This window comes from Vombatus ursinus, unplaced genomic scaffold (assembly GCF_900497805.2).
Source record: "Vombatus ursinus unplaced genomic scaffold, bare-nosed wombat genome assembly UNPS02014818.1, whole genome shotgun sequence".
NCBI lineage: Eukaryota > Metazoa > Chordata > Mammalia > Diprotodontia > Vombatidae > Vombatus > Vombatus ursinus.
In genome coordinates this window covers 47242835-47262494 of record NW_020954596.1, presented here as the reverse complement: position 1 = coordinate 47262494, position 19660 = coordinate 47242835, and positions in this window count along the sequence as shown.

Below are 19660 nucleotides of genomic sequence, written 5' to 3'. Positions count from 1 at the left end.
CCAGTCATCTCCTGAAAGAAATCCTAAAATGAAAACTCCCAGAAATATCATAGCCAAAATCCAGGTTAAAGAAAAAGTACTGCAAGCATCCAGGAATAAAGAATTCAATAAGCAAGGAACCACAGCAAATATCACACAAAATTTGGCAACTACTACTATGAAGAACAAAAAAGTTTGGAATACAACATTTCAAAAGGTAAAAGATAAAGACTTACAACTTAAAATAACTTATGTAACAAAACAGTACAATTTTATGAGGGAAAAAAAAAATGGAGGACGTGCAAACATTCCTGATGAAAAGACCTGAACTGAATGAATAGAATCTTTGAAATGCAAACACAGTGATGAGGAGAAACCCTCAAAGGGTTTCCCAAGAAATCAGAAGGGACTCTACAATGAGGATTTATTTAGATTATAACAGGGGGAGAAGAAACAAGTGTCTGCTCAAAACCCTATTATCTTAAAGGATAATAGACTGAGTTAAAAAAAAAAAAACAAACAGAGGACCTGGGTGGGAGTAGTTTTGTTTTATTTTGATGATCTTAAGTAAAGAAAGGGAAGGGAAAAGGAATATACTAGAGGATGTGAATTCACATAATTAGGGTGGATAAGAAAAAGACTATATAAACGTGAAGGAAAGGATGAGGGGAAACATGAACCTTTCTTTCATTTGAACCAGACAAAGAAGTATTGAATATAGACACACATATATAGAATTTGGTGTAGAAACATTAAACTCAACAGTTAAACAGGCAGAAACAAGGAGAAGGAAGCAGAGAATTTAAGAGGAAGGGCAGAATAAGGGAGAGATTAGTCACAAGCAAAACAACTTCAACTTTAAAGGCTAGGTTGTGAAGAAGGGATTAAAAGGAAAGAACACGAAAGGACCTGTGATTAGGGTCTGGGCAAGGGGAAGAGAAGGGCAGTGGGGTGAAGCAGATTTCTCAGTATTTGCTCAACACACTCTTTCTTGCTTTCATCTTCTTTGCAACGATGGTAGGCAAGGAGTTAAGTGTAAGAGGACAGGATGGAGGGAAATAGATAATCATTATCCTTACCATGAGCATCAATGCAATAAAATCAGCTTTAAAACAGACCAAGATAGAAGAGAGGATTAGAAAGCAGAATCTAACAATATGTTGTTTTAAAATGTAGCAGGTATTGCCTTGAGCTCACACATAGACAGATCAATCACATTGTCCTCTTAGGGTTCTAGGGATATCCCTGGAGGGTTAGGATGTCTTTCTCTAGTGCCATCAACTTGAGCAAACATTCAGGTTTGTTCCCCACTACTGTTAGCCACCAGCAATTAACACCTCAATTCTGTTTGACCAATTAACATTATTTAGCCTTTACAACTGGATATTTATTTGAAAATATAGCAAGAACAGGAGTACAGACATTTCCTCACAACACCTCGGGGCACATTCTCCCTGATACCACCTTTATCTCCAAGGAGAGTGAGCTCAGACCTCCTATGGTATCTACATGGCATTGGCCCCATCAAGTTCATATCTAAATGTGGCATTGCTGCTTGATCAGTCCTTGTCTCAACTACTGCAAAGCTGGGTTCTAAAGGTCAATTCTGACGCTTAAAATATCAGCGCCAGGCTGGCTGCAAAACCCCGCATGGACTCAATTCCCAGACTTGTGGACCTAAGGTGGTTTACTCTCTGAACCTCTCAAAATTCATAAAGTTACATAATATCCTTCACCTAATACACAATAAAGCATCAAGGTAAAGAGTTGAGGCCATATTCACAGGGCCACATAGGCCTGGAATAGGGAGAAGGGGAGCCCAAGACCTGTCCCCTCAAAGCTTTGGCTCTCACTAAATGTCATTAGACCCAAAGAAGTCAACCAAAAAGGAGTCTTTTAAGTCAAACAGTACCTTTTAAGTGCACCTCAGTTCCGCTAAACAGATGCAGCCAATCAAAAAGAAGCTGCTACTCAACACACACTTAGCAGACCAAAACCAGTTATTGATTATTAATAACCAATGATTTGGGGAGATCCAGAGTTCCTCCTTTTTCTTTGGTCCTCATTCCAAAGTTTGGTCTCTTGAAGGACATTGCTGATAATGAGACTGAATTAACTCTCCTCAGTCCAATTTTATAAGGAATTTAATCTAAGGTGGAAGCCCATTGTGATCTACTCAGGTTCAGGTGGGGATAAATTCTTTGATTAGATTGCTCAAAGCTGGGAGTGGTCTGGGTGTAGAGACAGTCTCTTTGTCCGAGAGTGACACGATGTTATTCTCTCAGCCCCTCATTGGAGTCAGCCCACTTCTCATTATAATATTCATTCTCTCATTAATGTTAACCAATCAGAGTTGATTGTCACCTTCTGGAATACCCACTTTTCCAAGGCAGTATAAACTATGAGCCCACTACCATGGTTCTTTGGCATTCAAGAATGCCACTGATCTGTTTTTATTAAAATACTAGCATTGTTAATAAAATGACTAATTGCCCAGAAACTGTGTCTTTCAAACATCACATTATGAAATGTCTGCACATGCTCCCAATCTCTTTAAGGCACTTCCACTGCCTGTCATTGTGAATCTCCCAGAAGCAGGCTCCTCAGCCAATTCCATGTGGGGAATTATATAAGCAGCACACTGAACATACTCATAAGGGCTTTGCTCAATGGCCAGTACCCCTTTATACCAGAAATACACTTGACACAGAAAGATTCATGCGAAATTAAAATATGGGACAGAAGCAGAATTTATTATGTTTCAAGTAAAACTGTAAAAAGTAAGAGTAGCTATCATAATCTCAGAAAATACGACAGGAAAAATAAAAATAATTAAGAGATAAATAGGAAAAAGTACCATAACATTAATAAAAATACTTAATATGTATGCACTTATAAATAATTTAGCATCTAAATATTTAAGGAAAAGCAAATTGATTTATAGGGAGAAATAGACAATAAAACTATAATAGATAAGTCTCCAATCTACCTTTTTCAGACTTAGAGAAATCTAACAAAAATAAAAGCAAGGAAGAAGTTAAGGATCCAGAGAAACTTTTAGAAAAGTTAAATATGAAATATCTCTGATAGTGACTAAATAGGAATAGATGAGACTATACATAATTCTCAGCTAAGAATAATACTTCTTTTTAAAATTGGCTATATATTAGCATATAAAAAACTTGAAAATAAATGGAGAAATGGAGAAAAATTCAATGTATTGTTTACTGACCATAATATGATATAATTGTTTGATGAAGGACCTTTGAATAAAAGATCAATAATTTATTGGAGCCTAAATAATTTAACTCAGAAGAATTGATGGGTCAAGAAACAAATCATAGAAATAAAAGATAATATCATCAAAGAAAATAACAACAGTAAAAAAATATTCTGAAACTTTTTGAATGCAGTCAAAGCAGTCTGAGGTCAAGTTTCATATTACTAAACACCATCAACAAAATAAAGAATAGATCAATAAATTGAGCATGCAACTAAAAATACTAGAAAACACACACACAAAAAAAAACACAAAAACCCCAACAAACAACTAATAACAAAGCAGAAATTTTGAAAATTGAAGAATTAACAAAATTGAAAACAAAAATACCATTGAGTTGATAAATAAAACTAGGAGCTTGTTTTCTTTCTTTTTTTTTAACTAATAAAATAGATAAATGGTTAGCTAATCCAATTTTTTTAAGGAGGAAAACAAAATTGTTAGTATCAAATATGAAAGAAAGAACTCACAGCAAATAGCAGTTATGAAAGGAAATAATAAGAAATTTTGCTGTTCAAATATATGTTAACAAAATGGATAACTTAGATAAAATGATGAATACTTACAAAAATATAAAATATTTAGATTAACAAATCAGGAAATAGAAAATTTAAATAAGCCAATTTCAGAAAAAGAAAACAAGCTAGCAATCAATGTAATGCCAAAGAAAAAAGTCTCAGGACAAGATGTTTACAAGCAAATTCTATCAAACATTCAAGGAATAATTAATTCCAATATTACATATACCACAAAAATAAAAAAAGAATGGATCCTACCATTCTCTTCCCATTATACAAATAGTTCTTGATATCTGAACCAGGGAGAGACAAAGGAGAGAACGAAAAATATCAAACAATATCCCTAGTGAATATTGATATAAAAAGGTAAAATAAAATAATGGCACAGAGGTTTTAATAATATATTAAAAAGATCATACCTTATAGGCAGGTTGGATTTATACCAAGAACATAAGGTTGTTTCAATATAAGAAAAATTAGCAAAATTCATCTAGAGGAACAAAAAGTCAATAATCCCTAGGGAAATAAAGAAAAAAGTGGAAAGAAAACCTAGCAGTATAAAATCTCAAATGATATTGCTAATCAATAATCTTCAAGTTGATTTGGTACTGTTTAAAAAAATTTGGTACTGGAAAATTTGATCAGTGGAACAGATTAGGTACACAACATACAGAAACAAATGACCTTAGTAGCATAATGTTCAGTAAACCCCAATACCCAAACTATTAGGGTGCAAAAGCTCACTATTTGTAGGGGGAAAAAATCTACTTAGAAAACTAGAAAGCAATCTGGCAGAAATTAAGTTTAAGCAAAAATCTCAAACCATATATCATGATAACCTCCAAATGCATATATGACCTCTATATAAAATGTTGCCTCATAAATAAATCAGAGGAGCAAATAGCTTTTAAAAAAATTACATTTTATTTTTCCCCAATTACATGTAAAGACAATTTTTAGCTTTTTTTTTTTAAATTTTTAGTTCCAAATTTTGATCCTTCTTCTCTTACTTCCCCCATCTCTGAGACAGTAAGCAATTTGATATAGGGTGTACATGTTCAATCACGCAAAATATATTACCATATTAGTCATGTTGTGAAAGAAGATATAGGCTCAAAGGGAAAAAAAAACATGAAAAATATGACAAAGTGAAAAATAGGATGCTTTGATCTGCATTCAGACTCCATTAGTTCTTCCTCTGGAAGTGAATAGCATTTTCATCTCAAGTCCTTTGGGTCATTGTATTACTGAGAATAGCTAAGTCATTCACAGTTGATCATTGTACAGTGTTGTTATTACTATGTACTATATTCTACTGGTTCTGTTCATTTCACTTTGCATCATATAAGTCCATGTTTTTCTGAAAGCATCCTGAACTCATAATTTCTTACAGCACAATAGTATTCCATCACAATTATATACTACAACTCGTTCAGCCATTCCCCAATTGATGGGCACCCTTCAATTTCCAGTTCTTTGCCACCACAAAAAGAGCTGCTATAAATATTTTTGTACAATTAGGTCTTTCCCCCATCCCACTTGTTTTTTTTTTTACTTTTTAATCTCTTTGGGATACAGACCTAGTAGTGGTATTGCTGAATCAAAGGGTATGCACAGTTTTATAGCCCTTTGGGAATAGTTACAAATTGCTCTCCAGAATGGTTGGATCCATTCACAACTCCATCAACAATGCATTAGTGTCCCTATTTTCCCACACTTTCTCCAACATTTGTCATTTTTTTTCTGTTCATTTCCATTTCTTTCCTTAGCCAATAGACGGGTGTGAGATGGTACCTCAGAGTTATTCTAATTTGCATTTCTCTAATTAATAGTGATTTAGAGCATTTTTTTCATGTGACTATAGATAGCTTTGATTCTTTCACCTGAAAACTTCCTGTTCATATCCTTTGACTATTTATCAGCTGGGCAATTACTTGTATTCTTATCAATTTGAATCAGTTCTCTATATATTTAAGAAATGAGGCCTTTATCAAAGTTACTTGCTGTTAAAATTGTTTCCCAACTTTCTGTTTTCCTTTTAATCTTGGTTGCATTGGTTTTGTTTGTGCAAACCTTTTTTTTAATTTAAAATAATAAAAATTATCCATTTTACATCTAGCGATGCTCTCTATCTCCAAATACCTTTTGCAACTCTGTATTGGGGAATAATTCAGCCAGTCTCTACTTGAAGATTTCTAGTGATGGAAAACCCTTTTCTCCTGACACAGCACATTCCACTTTGGGGCAGTATCAGCAAATCCTACTCCCTTTAATTCAGCTGAGATAATTAATTCAATTCAACAAACATATACTAAGGACTTTCTGTGCACAAATCATCCAGTTCTGGGGATATAGAAAGCTTAGCGAGGACTTGCTCTCTGTCCTCCGGGAACTTACCTTCTTGTAGGGGATATGACACATATATAAATATCATAATAAATAGTATATACTAAAATAATAAATGCATAAGAGACATGAAAGCAAAGTATCATATGAGGTCTAAGGTTTGAGGGGGGAGCATCATTACCAATTGGGTACGGATAGCTTGTGAGTTTGCCTTTAAAGGATAAGTAGGGATTCATTGGTGGGGGGGGGAGTGGCATGGAGGGAACACACTGGAGTTGCCTTCCATCTTCTCTGGATATATTTGTAAGTAAATAACTATATGCATATTATCTTTCCTATTATTCCCTATATTTCCAATTACATGTAAAAAAAATTTTAACATTCATTTTTTAAAATTTTGAGTTCCAGATTCTCTTCCTTTCTTCCTTTCCTCCCCTCTCATTGAAAAGGCAAGCAATTTGATAAAGGTTATACATGAGCAGTCATGCAAAATGTATTTCCACATTAATCATGTTGTGAAAGAAAGCACAGACACTCCCCTTTCCCCAAATAAAGAAAATAAAAAAATAGTTTTCTTCAGTCTGTATTCAGACTCCATCAGTTCTTTCTCTGGAGGTGGATAGTATTTTTCATCATAACTTCTTTGGAATTGCATTGGATCTTTGTATTGCTAAGAATAGCTTAGCCATTCATAGTTGATTGTTGTACAATATTGTTGCTGTGTACCATGTTCTGGTTCTGCTCATTTTGCATCATGTAAGTCCATGTTATTCTGAAAGTATCCTGAACTCATCATTTCTTATAGCACAATAGTATTAGATTACATTCACATGCCACAACTTGTTCAGCCATTCCCCAATTGATGGGCATGCCTTCATTTTCCAATTTTTTTGCCACCAGAAAAAGAACTGTCATAAATATTTTTCGTACATATAGGTCCTTTTTCTTTCTTTCTTTTTTTTTAACAATCTCTTTGGGATACAGACCTAGTAGTGGTAATGCTGGATCAAAGGGTAAGAAAAGTTTTATAGCCCTTTGGGCATAGTTCTAAATTACTCTCCATAATGGTTGAATCCTTTTATAACACCAACAGTGCTTTAGTATCCCACCTTTCCCACATGCCCTCCAACATTTATCATATCACATTAGACAATCTTATACATGTGAGGTGGTATCTTAGAGTTGTTTTAACTTGTATTTCCCTAACAATAGTGATTTAGAGCATTTTTTCATATGACTACAGATAGCTTTTATTTCTTCATCTGAAAACTGCCTATTCATATCCTTAGACCATTTATCAATTGGGGAATGATGTGTATTTTTATAAATTTGAATTAGTTTTCTACATATTTGAAAAATGAGGCCTTTATCAGAGAAACTTGTAAAAAAAAATTTCCCCAGTTTTCTGCTTTCCTTCTCATCTTGGTTGCATTGGTTTTGTTTATGCAAAACCTTTTAAATTTAACATAATCAGAATTGTCCATTTTACATCTCATAATACTCTCTGTCCCTTGTTTGGTCATAAATTCTTCACTTATCCATAGATCTGATAGGTTAAACTATTACTTTTTCCCTTCATTTGCTTAGGTATCACCCTTTATGAGAATGTGAATTTCCTGAGGGTAGGGACTATGTTTACCTTTCTTTGTATCCCCAATACTTAGCACAGTGCCTGGCACAGAGTAGGCAATTAACAAATGCTTTTTGATGGATTAGTAGAGAATTAAGACAAAAAGTACAAGAAAAGTAGGTACCAAAAGAAGCATACTACTGGTAAGTATATAAAGGCATCCTAAACAGGCATTGTTCTGTAAATTCTTCCTGAATTTGTCCAGAGATTTCCAAGGAAATGGCCATCCAAAGCCTATCTGACAATTTGTTCATTATCATTATATTTCAAGGAAATAGTAGTAACAGATAATTTCCACCTATAAGGAGAGGAGTCTTTTCATCACAAAGGCCATGACCAGTCTAAAGAAAGAGATTGCTCCAAGAATGGATGTCGCCTTGTGCATGTCAAAGGACATTTGTCACTGATGGGTGTGATACACAGGAAACTTGCTTAGGAGGGAGGTGTGATAGTGTTTTGCTGCTGTGTTTCTTATAATACTGTTAGCATTTTTAGAACAAGTGCTATGGACAGGAAACATAGAGGCTCTTTTTGTCAGATCCACTCCTCTGTTAGATATAAAAACAACAACATCTGTAGGATGTCAGAATTCGGGCAGACATGCTTGCAACCACTTTGTCAGACTCTAGAGAACATTAGAGAAAGAGAGAGAGAGAGAGAGAGAGAGAGAGAGAGAGAGAGAGAGAGGTATTGACAACCTTCAAACAGGTAGATCTGAAAACTGCTGAATTCAAAATGATAATGATATTAACTGTCATTTTTTTAGACCTTAAAATCTACAAAGATCTATAATCTATACATATACATACCTCTTCTGGACTATTTCCCCAACTTGCACTCATCCTCAAGGGTTGGGTCCCCAGAAAATAGTCTTTGTCTTGGGTTTTAGGAATAACCCTGTGTGGTTGCACTCCTAATATAAGGGCCCACAAGCCCACGTTGTTGGGCTTCCCACTATTGATCAGTCAGTAGATACAATTAGTTCTTAGCAAAGGCATTTACTAGGATTGGAAAGTAATAACAGTAGCAACAAAATGTTGTTCCCACAAACTTGGGATACATTCTCCCACATATACACACAGCATTCATGAGATAGGCAGAGTCAAATTTAGAGTATAATGGTAGTGAGATTAGGGTTGGAGAAAATCACTTCCCCCTCCCTTATCCCACTTGATCTCATTTGAGTCTCATACCAATTACAGCTATTTAATTCAATTCAATAAGCATTTATTAAGTACCTAGCATGGACAGGCACTGTGATAAACCTGCAAATACAAAGACAACAATTAAAACATTCTCTGTCTTGTTATTGGCTCCATTTTACAAATGAGGAAGCTGAGTCTCAGAGAATTTAAGTGATGTAGGATCTAGGCCTAGAAGGAGCTCTGAACCTTCTAGTTTATTTATTACCACCACTCCCACCCATCTTTACAGAGAAACCTAAAGAGCTGGAGCCTAGGGGGGTTAAATAGTTCCCCCGAGGTCATCTAAATAGAGTCAGAAACAAAATTCCAACCTAGGGCTTCTGGTTTCAAAGCCATTTCTCTGTCCACTCTACCACACTGCCTTCTTCCTGTCACCATTTAACTAATAAGTTTCAGAGGCAGGATATGAAACCACATCTTCCTGACTCTCAGTAGAACCCATTATCCACTTTACCAGTCAGACTTTCACGTTACAGCCCTCTCATAGCTGTACCGAATTTCGTGATCAACAAATCTGCTGTATTTTGCAAGCTTGGCAGGACCTGATGTAGATTGCATCCTGCTTGTACAACCTTTCATAGAAGCCAGGGTCACCTCCACAGCATGGCGAGGCACCAGAGTAGCCATAGCCCATTCAGGAGATATTTGTTGATTGATTGCCTGACCTGGCATCACCTGTCTCCCTTAGTTGGTAGAATGGATTCTGTGAAATGGTTTAGTCTGGAATCCAATTATGAAATTAGATTAGCCCATTGTTGGAAGCCTTTCATCTTGCTATAATCTCACTTTCAGTACTTATTAACCTGGGGAAGGTTCAAAGTCAAGCAGACATACACTTTCATTCATTCACTCCTTCAACAAATGTTTACCAAGTGTCTAGTATTTGCAAGGCACTGTGGATAAGACAGGGTCTTGCTCTTAAGGAGTTTATGATTATAAAAGAACAAGTATGGAAAAAAATCCCCTCCGTACAAGGAAGTATGTGGTAGGCGCAATGTGTGCTGCAGACAAACACTATGGGAATTCAGGGGCAGCAGGGGTTCAGAGATCATTTCCATGTGGGGTGATCAGGGAAGTCTTTGCGGAGATAAGATTGAATCAGGTTTTGAAGGATGAGGAGGAATTCAACAGGCAGAGAAGAGGGAAGAGAAGATTCTAGCTGGAATGGCCTGAGCAAAGAGAAGAAAACCCAAGGTGTTGTCAGCGGACAGCGAGTAAATTAACCTCCAGAAAGAACAAAAAAGTTCCCATCATTCTATATCACTCGCTCTTAGCTCCCACCCATTCATCCCATAATTCTTTATTTTCCCCATCTTCTTCCTCTTCCGCCTGAGCTACAGATATATGTTTCCTTCCACATGACGCTTCCTACTCCTGTAATCACCATCCCCTAGAACATTGATCAGATTTGTTCTGCTTGGCCCTAGAGGGCGGAACAAGGAATAATAGGTGGCATGTTCCCCTTTCAACAGCCACTGAAGGAAAGAAAAACTTCCCAAGTGTCAGAGCTTTCATAAAGAAGGGGCTGTTTGGAAGGCAATGAATTCTCCATCAATGGACACACCAGTCTAGGCACAAACAAACCCTGCTCTCCTGCTTCCTCCCTTCCTACCTAGGAAGCTAGATGGTACAACAGATAGAGCACTGGGTCTGGAGTCAGAAAGACTTGAATTCAAATCCCACCTGATACTAAGTGTGTGGCCCTGGGCAAGTCACTTAACCTCTGTTCGCCTTAATTTCCTCAACTGTAAAATGAAGATAATAGCATATACCTCACAAGGTTATTGTAAGGATCAAATGAGATAATATTTGTAAAACACTTAGCACAGTACCTGGCACATAGTAGGCTCTGTATAAATGCTTATGCCCTTCCCCTTCGTATATCTCAGGCCTCTTCATACTAGCCCTACCTCTTCAGAGTTCACCATCCTCCCTTTCACTGTGTTCTTTGGAGACCCTATCCTGTTAGCCAACTTCATCCTGAATCTCTTTCTATTACATGCTTCAGTCTCCTAATGAGATACCATTCATAAACCTTAAAATGCAAATAAATGCTAGGGAAACCTAGTTTCTCACTGTTCCCTCTAAAGCTGCCCCCTTTTCCATTCTGCTAGTTTCAGTGGGTCCAGAGGCAGAATCAGCACTTCTTGCTCCCTGGTGCCAATTCTGCCACAATTACTAAACAACCTCTCTTCTTTGGTTGTTCTGACTAATCAACTTTCTCCTCAGCATTGTCACTGTCATCTGCTGAACTTTTGGATGCTCTACTACATTTCTCCTTTGGCACCTGGCTCAGTCTTTCACCCTTTATTTCGCCATCATCTTTTGAGATTTCAACAGTCATTTTGATTACCCTTATTACAAACTAGGTGGTGTAGTGTATAGAGTGCTTGACCTGGAGTCAGGAAAAACTGTCCAAATCCAACCTCAGATACTTACTAGCTATATGACCCTGGGCAAGTCGCTTAACCCAGTTTGCCTCAGTTTCCTCATCTGTAAAATGAGTTGGAGAAGAAAATGGCAAACCACTCCAGTATCTTTGCCAAGAAAACTCCAAATGGGGTCATAAAGAGTCAGGCATGACTGAAAAGACTGAACAACAACAAATTACAACCTGTCTTCATGGTTATTTGACTTTCTCAACTTGTACAAGCCATTTTCAATTGTACCTTAGACCTTGCCATTACTCAAAGTCGTTCCGTCTCCAAGACTTAGAACTCTGAAATTCCCCTAGTGTCACAAACTCTTCTCTTTCCATTTCTTACACTCTCTTGCTTTTCATGTTCTGTCCTCAGCCCTCATTTTCTCCTTGTTATCACAGTCTATATTAACTTTGTCCAGGCCTCACTTCCATTCCAAGAGTGCTTAGCATAGTGTCTGGTACATAGTAGGCACTATACAAATGTTTATTCCCTCCTCCCTATTCCCCATTCTCATACAGTCAGAGAACCACAGAATCTTAGTGTCGAAAGGTACTTAACAAGGTGTTCACCTCTAATGCATACCTGAACAGAAATGCCCTGGTATGTGGTCATCCACCGGACTCCATTTCAGGACCTCCTGTCAAGGGGAACTCACTACCTTCAAAATAACCCATTCTATTATATGGGAAGTATAAATAAATGAATGATATCAAGCACTGAGGTAAGCATTGGGGGTACAAATGTAAAAGTGAGATAGTTCTTATACTTAAGAAGCTTCTATTGTAATAGGGAGCAACCATACATAAGGGGGTGATAGTCAGGAAAAGAGTATTTTGTTTTGGAAAGTCGTAGAGATGGTGAGTGGTCAGGAACCAGGAAACACAGAAAGTAGAAGTCTAATGTGACAGAAGATAGGATCCAAATGTCTTCCCAGAAGGTCAGAAATGAGACAAGTAGGTCTAAGACATCAGCAAGAAGATCTTAAATAGAGAAAACTCATGGTTCAAACAGGAATCCTTTTGTATGCTCTCTGCAGGGAAAGGACTAGGGCAGCTGGGTGCCCACAGAGAACAAGTTGGTTATGTTAAAGGGTAGTGAATTGGTCAACCCAACTAAAGTAAATCATTCTGTATTTAATGATATAGGAAGCTCCCTCAGCAAGGCTGGAAGGCTTAAACAAGGAATGGGCTTGACAAATGGATAGAAGCACCAGAACTAAGAACTCTCTAAATAGGACATGTTCTAAGCTTGCTGTTTTGTTTACATAGAATTGCCTGGTAATGTATAATTTGTACCCTAATAATCATTTTGTTAATCTATGGGAAATAGTTATATTGAAGTGAATTTGTGGTTCTGCAAAGTTAGCTCTCCAGGAGAGGCAATTTCAGAGTTCAAAACAGAAATACAGTTGTATTGGATGGTTTACTACTGAGAGAGTCTTCAAGGCACAGCCTAGGAAGGCAACTCAAGTACATGGGTGGTGCTGAGAAAGTCAGGGAATCTACTAATAGACTTCTGTGAGTAGCAGAGGATAGCAATTTATAATGGATGTGTTCTTGTGATAAAGAAAGAAGGTAGTGGTACGTTGCTGATTCAGGCCTGTGTTCCTTGTGTTGAGCGCTTTCAATGTACTATCATTTGCCGAGGGCTTTACAAATTTATTCTTCCCCTAACATTTAGCCCCCCTACAATGTCTACTACTTGGCTTCTGTCCCTACCCTAAGAGTCAAAAATATTAAAAAATACCTTCATTTTATGAACCCTAATATTTTAAAGGCTACTGGTCCCAGAACTACTTTTGTCTTTCTTTCTTTCTTTTTTTTTTGTCTAGGCAGTGGGGTTAAGTGACTTGCCCAAGGTCGACACAGCTAGTAAGTGTTATGTGTCTGAGGCTGGATTTGAACTCAGGTCCTCCTGGATCCAGGGCAGGTGCTCTACCCACTGTGCCACCTAGCTGCTCTCCAGAACTACTTTTGACTCCTATCACATGGACACTTGGCTGACTAAGTGGATTAAATACCTTCACATTCCATTGTGCTCCCAGTCACCAAGGTTCATAAATTCTTTCTTCAGTCTCATCATCTATATTATGCCAGCTGCCAATACCTGTAAATTTGTTCTACCCCTAAGATATTTCTCTCATCCATCACCCCTTTCTACTCCTATTGCTACTACCCTAGTGTAGAACCTCTTATATTCTTACTTATCTCACTGAAATAGCCCTCTAACTGGTTTTCCTGCCTCTAACCTACCCTCCCTCCAATTAAATTCACCCTCTACATTCCATCTCTGCTTGATTATTCTTCCCACTGTACTTTCAGATACCATCACCCCTTTATTCAAAAGAAGCCAGTGGCTCCCCATTGCCTACCAAAAAAAGCATAAACACTTAATTATGTCATTCAAGGCTCTCCAAAATCTGGTTGTTACCTCCTTAGCCTTATCCTATACTCCTTCTCTTCATGTTATTGCTGTTGTTACTGGAGGGATTTTGTTTTTGTTATTGTTTTTTATATCATGTTCCAGACTGGAGTACTCCACCATCCTCATCTTTTCCTCTCTTTTCTGTGTGCCTTTGCTCACACTGTTCCGAATACCTCGAGCGACCTCCCCCAATCCTACATTCCCATCTGTTGAAGTCTCTCTCTTCCTTCAAGACCCCAATTATTGGTACCCACATCTCCATGAAGCCTTCTCTGATCTCCAGATATGTGATCTTCTCCCTCTCCTTCCTCAAATATCTCATGCTTGCATCTCTCCTTTGCAGGCATCTCACTCTCCTTTGTAACATGGTAGTTTCTGTGCAGATCTTTCCCCCCATTAAAGCACAAGTTCCTCGACAATAACATCTGTCTCATCACTACCTGTCACAGTGCCTTGTACATAGCTCGTGCATAAGAAATGTTTCTTGAGTTGAATTAAGTAGCATGGAGGGCAGAGCTAACCACTGACCTATCATGAAATCATTTCCCTGCCTCCTTCCCCTGGAGCCCCTCCTTTCCCAGCCTCTCTGCTGAAAGCCGCCCCCCACCCCAGCCAAGAGAAGAACGCCAACAATGCTCCCACAACCTGGGCCCCAAATGGATTTGCAAGTCAGCTCCACCCCACTGAAATAGTTTAAGTAAATAACTCTGAGGAAATTGGAGCCTTTCTGGGTCATTGGGGTGGGGGGGAATACAACACCCCCAGCTATTGCCTAATTGCCCACTAACTGACTAGGAGCAAAATTGTCCCAAGAGTAGAAATGAATCAAATGAACTTTTAAAAAAAAAGTTGAAGGGTGGAGTACAGACTGTCTTTTTCTATCCAAGTCACACCCTGGCTCCATTTATTTACAATTCTGAAATGCTGGTGCAAACTGCCATGGTGATGTGGAGGGTTCGCCAAAAAAAAAACAGCCAGACATAGGCCTGAGGGCATCACTTATGAGGCAGGAGGACAAGCAGAATGTCTATCTGCCCCAGGGTCCAGCCTACAGTAGGCCTCACAAAGAAGAGATTGATTCTTTTTTTTTTCTTCTTTTTTTTTTCATTTTAGCTCCATAAACATTTATTAATGCCTACTTGTGTGTAAGGTACTGTGCAAGGCTAAGGTGGATGGGGCCTGGCTAAAGAGGAAGTGAAAAGCTGGCAGAGGAGAGGGATCACTTTAAATTTCTTTCACGATACCCAAGGTGCCAGTCTCATTTGTGAAATGAGGGTGTACTGGACCACATGACCTCTCTCATCTCCCTTCAGGTTCTAAATCCTCTGAAGTGAAGAAAAGTATACTCCGGTATCACTCTATACAGAGGACCCAAGGGATTCTATCAGACGGAGAGGTTTTTGCTAGGGTTGAGGGGAGAGTTTGTACTCCCAAATCATGTAGGGAAAAAAAGCCTTGTTATTATCTGGCACTGGGGAGGTAGGGAAATATTGGGAGAAGGGCAACAGACAGAGAAGGTTTGGAAATTTTTTCATGCAACATCCAGTCCAGATTGGAGTTTTCTGTTTCCAGGAAGGCCATTTCCCAGTAGTACATGATTCCAGACTGGAGTCCCAAAAGGGGACCCTTGATAGTGGTCCTGGACATCTCACTGCTTTCAAGCAGACCTCCCTTCAGCTGTTTTTTGAAGTTCATTTGATTCATTTCTACTCTTGGGACAATTTTGCTCCTAGCCAGTTAGTGGGCAATTAGGCTATAGCTAGGGGGTATAAGTATCAAGCAATACTTACATCATTACTCATAAAACAAGAGATTGAAATAACTGACCAGAGAAGTGTCTTCCAGGCCTAAGTCCTCAGACTTGATACTTTTTGTAGTGCAGGGGGTAGGGTGCTTGATGTGGAGTCAGAAAGATCTTGGTTCAAATCCTACTTCCGACCCTTACTAGTTGGGTGATGCTGGGGTGGTCATTTCCCCTCTTTTGGTCTCAGCTTCATCTGTAAAATGAGGGTTAGATTTCATGGTCTTTAGAGATGATCTCTTCCATGTCCAAATTTATGTCCCCATGATCCTTTTTCTAGCTTTGTCATTGTTTGGCAATAGACTGCCTGAGGCAAAGAAAGAAGGGAAAAGAAAGGAGGGAAAGACAGTATGGAGAAAAAGGAAGTGGGTTGGGAAAAAATAACAGAAGAAGAAAAGAAAGAATAGAGGGGAAGCAAAGAATGTAAGGTTCTTAGTAGTTTGTTTTACAGCACAAAGTTGGACAATATTCCTTGGTTTCCAATGTGCCTGAAATATTTTTAGGCTTATGGCATTTGAAGCATAGCTTGGCCCCCTTATTTTGGTGACAAAGTTTCCAGATTGAATAACGTTTTCTTTTAGTGCTAGGAGAACCTGAATTGTTAGACTTGGTTCCTTCAGTGACTAGGAAGTAGCTCCCTGAGCGACAAGGCATTCCTTGGGGAAGGTGAGATGAGGAGTTACACTCACCCTGTCAGGCCCCAAAGATGATTTGTACAGGGAATTCTAGAATATTTCCGTATCTTTCCTTAGCCTTATCAGGAGATACTAAAATGGTTGAAGATTTGCCTTTGTAACAGATGCCAGGTAATTTTTGAGCTGTGGACATTTTGACTTGTTTAGCACATGCCAGGCAATCAAGCTGCTCTCTGTCTCGCTATAGCATTTGGGGTGTCAAGCTCTCCACTGAGTGTTGAGTTTAATTAGGGAATTAGAAAAAATATAGAATCCCAAGTTTCGGTGGAAATTACTATTCCTGGCCTCAAGGAACTTGCTGAGACCAGCCTGGACCTTAAGGGCCAGTGGGACATGTAGTAGGCTGGCAAGCCTCCTAGCCTTGGGCACTACCAACTGACCTAGCACTAAAAGAAAACGTGGTCAGGGAAGTTCGAAGGTCCAGGGGCCCAGTCTAGCTACCCTCATTTTTGCAGGTTTGCTCTTGTTATGCAGATATACTCTCCAGGAAGCCACAATTTTCTAAAGAGAGTCTTCTAGGGGGGAAATAGTTCTCTTTCTCTTCCTGCTATGGTAAAAATCTGGAAAACCAGAACACGTGGGTTATAAACTATCCTGGTTAATGATATTTCTCTCAAGATACCAAAAAATGCTTTTTGTTTCCATTTGTTATTGATGCTAAAACATACTTTTTCCTTGCTTGCTTGAGGTAAGCCAAGTATTTAGAACATAACAATATTAGAAGACTAAGGATCTTTCAGTTCCTCATTCTACAACATCATATTTCCCTAAAGGTAGGTCCCAGTGAGAAACTCCCTCTACCAATGCAGATCGGCTGCTTCTCTATAGTTTATAATAATTATAATAATAATGATGATAGCTAGTATTTATGTAGAGTTTACTGTGGGTCAGGCACTGTGCTAAGTGCTTTACAATTATCATATTTGATCCTCACAACAACCCTGGTAGGCAGGTGCTATTATTATCCCCATTTTACAGATGAGGAAACTGAGGCAAACAGAGGTGAAGTGACATCCCTCGGATCACACAGAGATAAAGCATCTGAGGCTGGATTGGAATTCAAGTGTTCCTCATTCCTGGTCCAGCACTCTATCCATGAAGCCACGGAGAAGTTGAAGGACATCCCTGGAGTCAGTCAGTATATATTTGAGGCAGGATTTGAATTCACTATTCATTGTCAAGCTGCCTCTTGGATTAAAACTTTAAAAATAAAATAACATTCCTAATATAAGATTTGTTATTATTGTGATTTACCTCTTTTCCTTAAAATTTAAGAATTTTTTAAAAACCTACTTAATTAAGGCTAGAAATGAAAGAAAATTTACCCGGGCTGGTTGCCTCTCTCTTTCACACCCACTCACCACCCCTCCTTTGACTATTCATTGACATGTTTCAAGATGGCAATGTCATTTTTATCCAGTTTCTTATGAAGCCATGAACATTCCCAGCTATTTCTGCAGTATCTTATTGCCTGACACTGATCTGTTTTTACGTGGAGCCAGTCACATTATGGCTGCTATGAAATATTTCTTTTCTTAGATAAGGCACATTCAAACCATTAGGTGCCTTATAACTCAAGATAATTTAGATAAGAGATGATTTTCCTGGCAAAGGCAAGATCAGACGGGTTGACTGCTTCACCCTGGACTGAATTCTCAAGTGAAAAGAGTGTAATCTGGTCCTCTGAAAGGTGGCATCAGAAATTTCCTATCTTCATCAGATAGATCCAGCACTGATATTTTTTTTCTTCTCTTCTACATGCTGTATGCAGTTAATCCAGTAAAGCCAGAACCCCATTCTAGAGAAAATCCACATTAATGGACATTCAATACAACAGCCATTTAAATTTAAGATACATGCTGGATCTATCAGGGTTAGTTATTTTTGACAAAGCTTGGCATTTTGTTGCACAAAGGCAACATTCTTTTTTTTTTTTTTAAATTAGGCGATTGGGTTTAACTAGTAAATGTCAAGTGTTTGGTCCCAGGCCGAATTTGAACTCAGGTCCTCCTGACTTCAGGGCCAGTGCTCTATCCGCTGCCCCACGAAGGCAACATTCTTAATCAGCTCCTATCATATTATTTATATATTTTCATGTATTTACAACCTAAGTTCAGGCCCTCCCTTAGACTATAGTCCAGCCAAATTGACCTTCATATGCAACGGTCTGTCTCCTGTATCTTTGCACTAACCCACCCCCATTTATAGACTCCCTCCCTCCTCAGCTTTGTTTCTTAGAATCCCTAATGTCCTTGAAGGTTCAACTCAAGTGTTACCTTCTATAGAAAGCCTTTTCTGAGCTCTTCCAAGTTGCTAGTGCCTCCTCCCCCTTACAATTATCTTGTATTCATTTTGTTAAGAACTATCTGTATATATGCCATCTACCCCCAGCTAATTTGCAAACTTATTGAGGGTAGGAACTGTTTACCTTACCTACTTGGTAAGGTAAATGGACAAGGGCTGAGAGAGGCTCCGCAAAAACTTAGTAAAAATCTTTTAGCAAGTGATGTGGGGAGAGTTAATGTCGGTGCTGAAGTGTATCTCTCATCTTCATCACCTGATGAGGTTGGTACCTAAATGACCACAGAATGCAAACGTTTTGCATCTGGAAATACCTACTGGTGTTATCTATCTAATGTCATTGCAGCTCTCTTGTGGTCAACCACGTGCCTACTTAGAGTTCTCTGAGGATTACTCCAATTTTTCAAAGGTAATTTCAGGTCACTGTAGTGGAAGAGATGTGAAGGCTGGGGTTAAGGAGGAACAACAAAAAACAGGTTGGAAATAGATTTAGAATGAACAGTTGAGACCAGAGTGATAGAAGATGCAAGAGGAGACTAAAAAAATTCAAGGGCTGGGAGAACAGAATTTTTAAAAAATGAAATGGCTTTGGTGTGTGTTATACCAATCCTGAAGTGTTGGAAAGAGCACTAGATTTAGAACCAGGACTTGGATTCAAATCTTAGCTTTGACACTACTTGGGGGGCAAGGAAAGGGCTGGTGACCTGTATCACTTGCTGTCTATTTTCCACCTAATAAACGCAATTTGCCCTGGACATTCTTAGGTAAGCCTCACTTCTACTTAGGGAATTGGGCTCCTCATTCTTTTTCATAGTGTTCAGCTCATTAACAAGTCCTCACCTTGACATCACAAGGAAGGTTGCTAATTACAATAATAGTTTTGGCTTGAAAGTCTGAAGTATAGATTCCCAAAGTGGGTGCTACTGCCCTTTGCCCCACCCCAAAAATGCGGGGCAGTAGAATCCTGGGGTGCAATTGGGGGATGTTGAATAAAAATAAGGGGGTGGTAGAAGCGTAAGGAAAGAAGAGAAGAAAATTTTGAAAAACTTTGTACATGA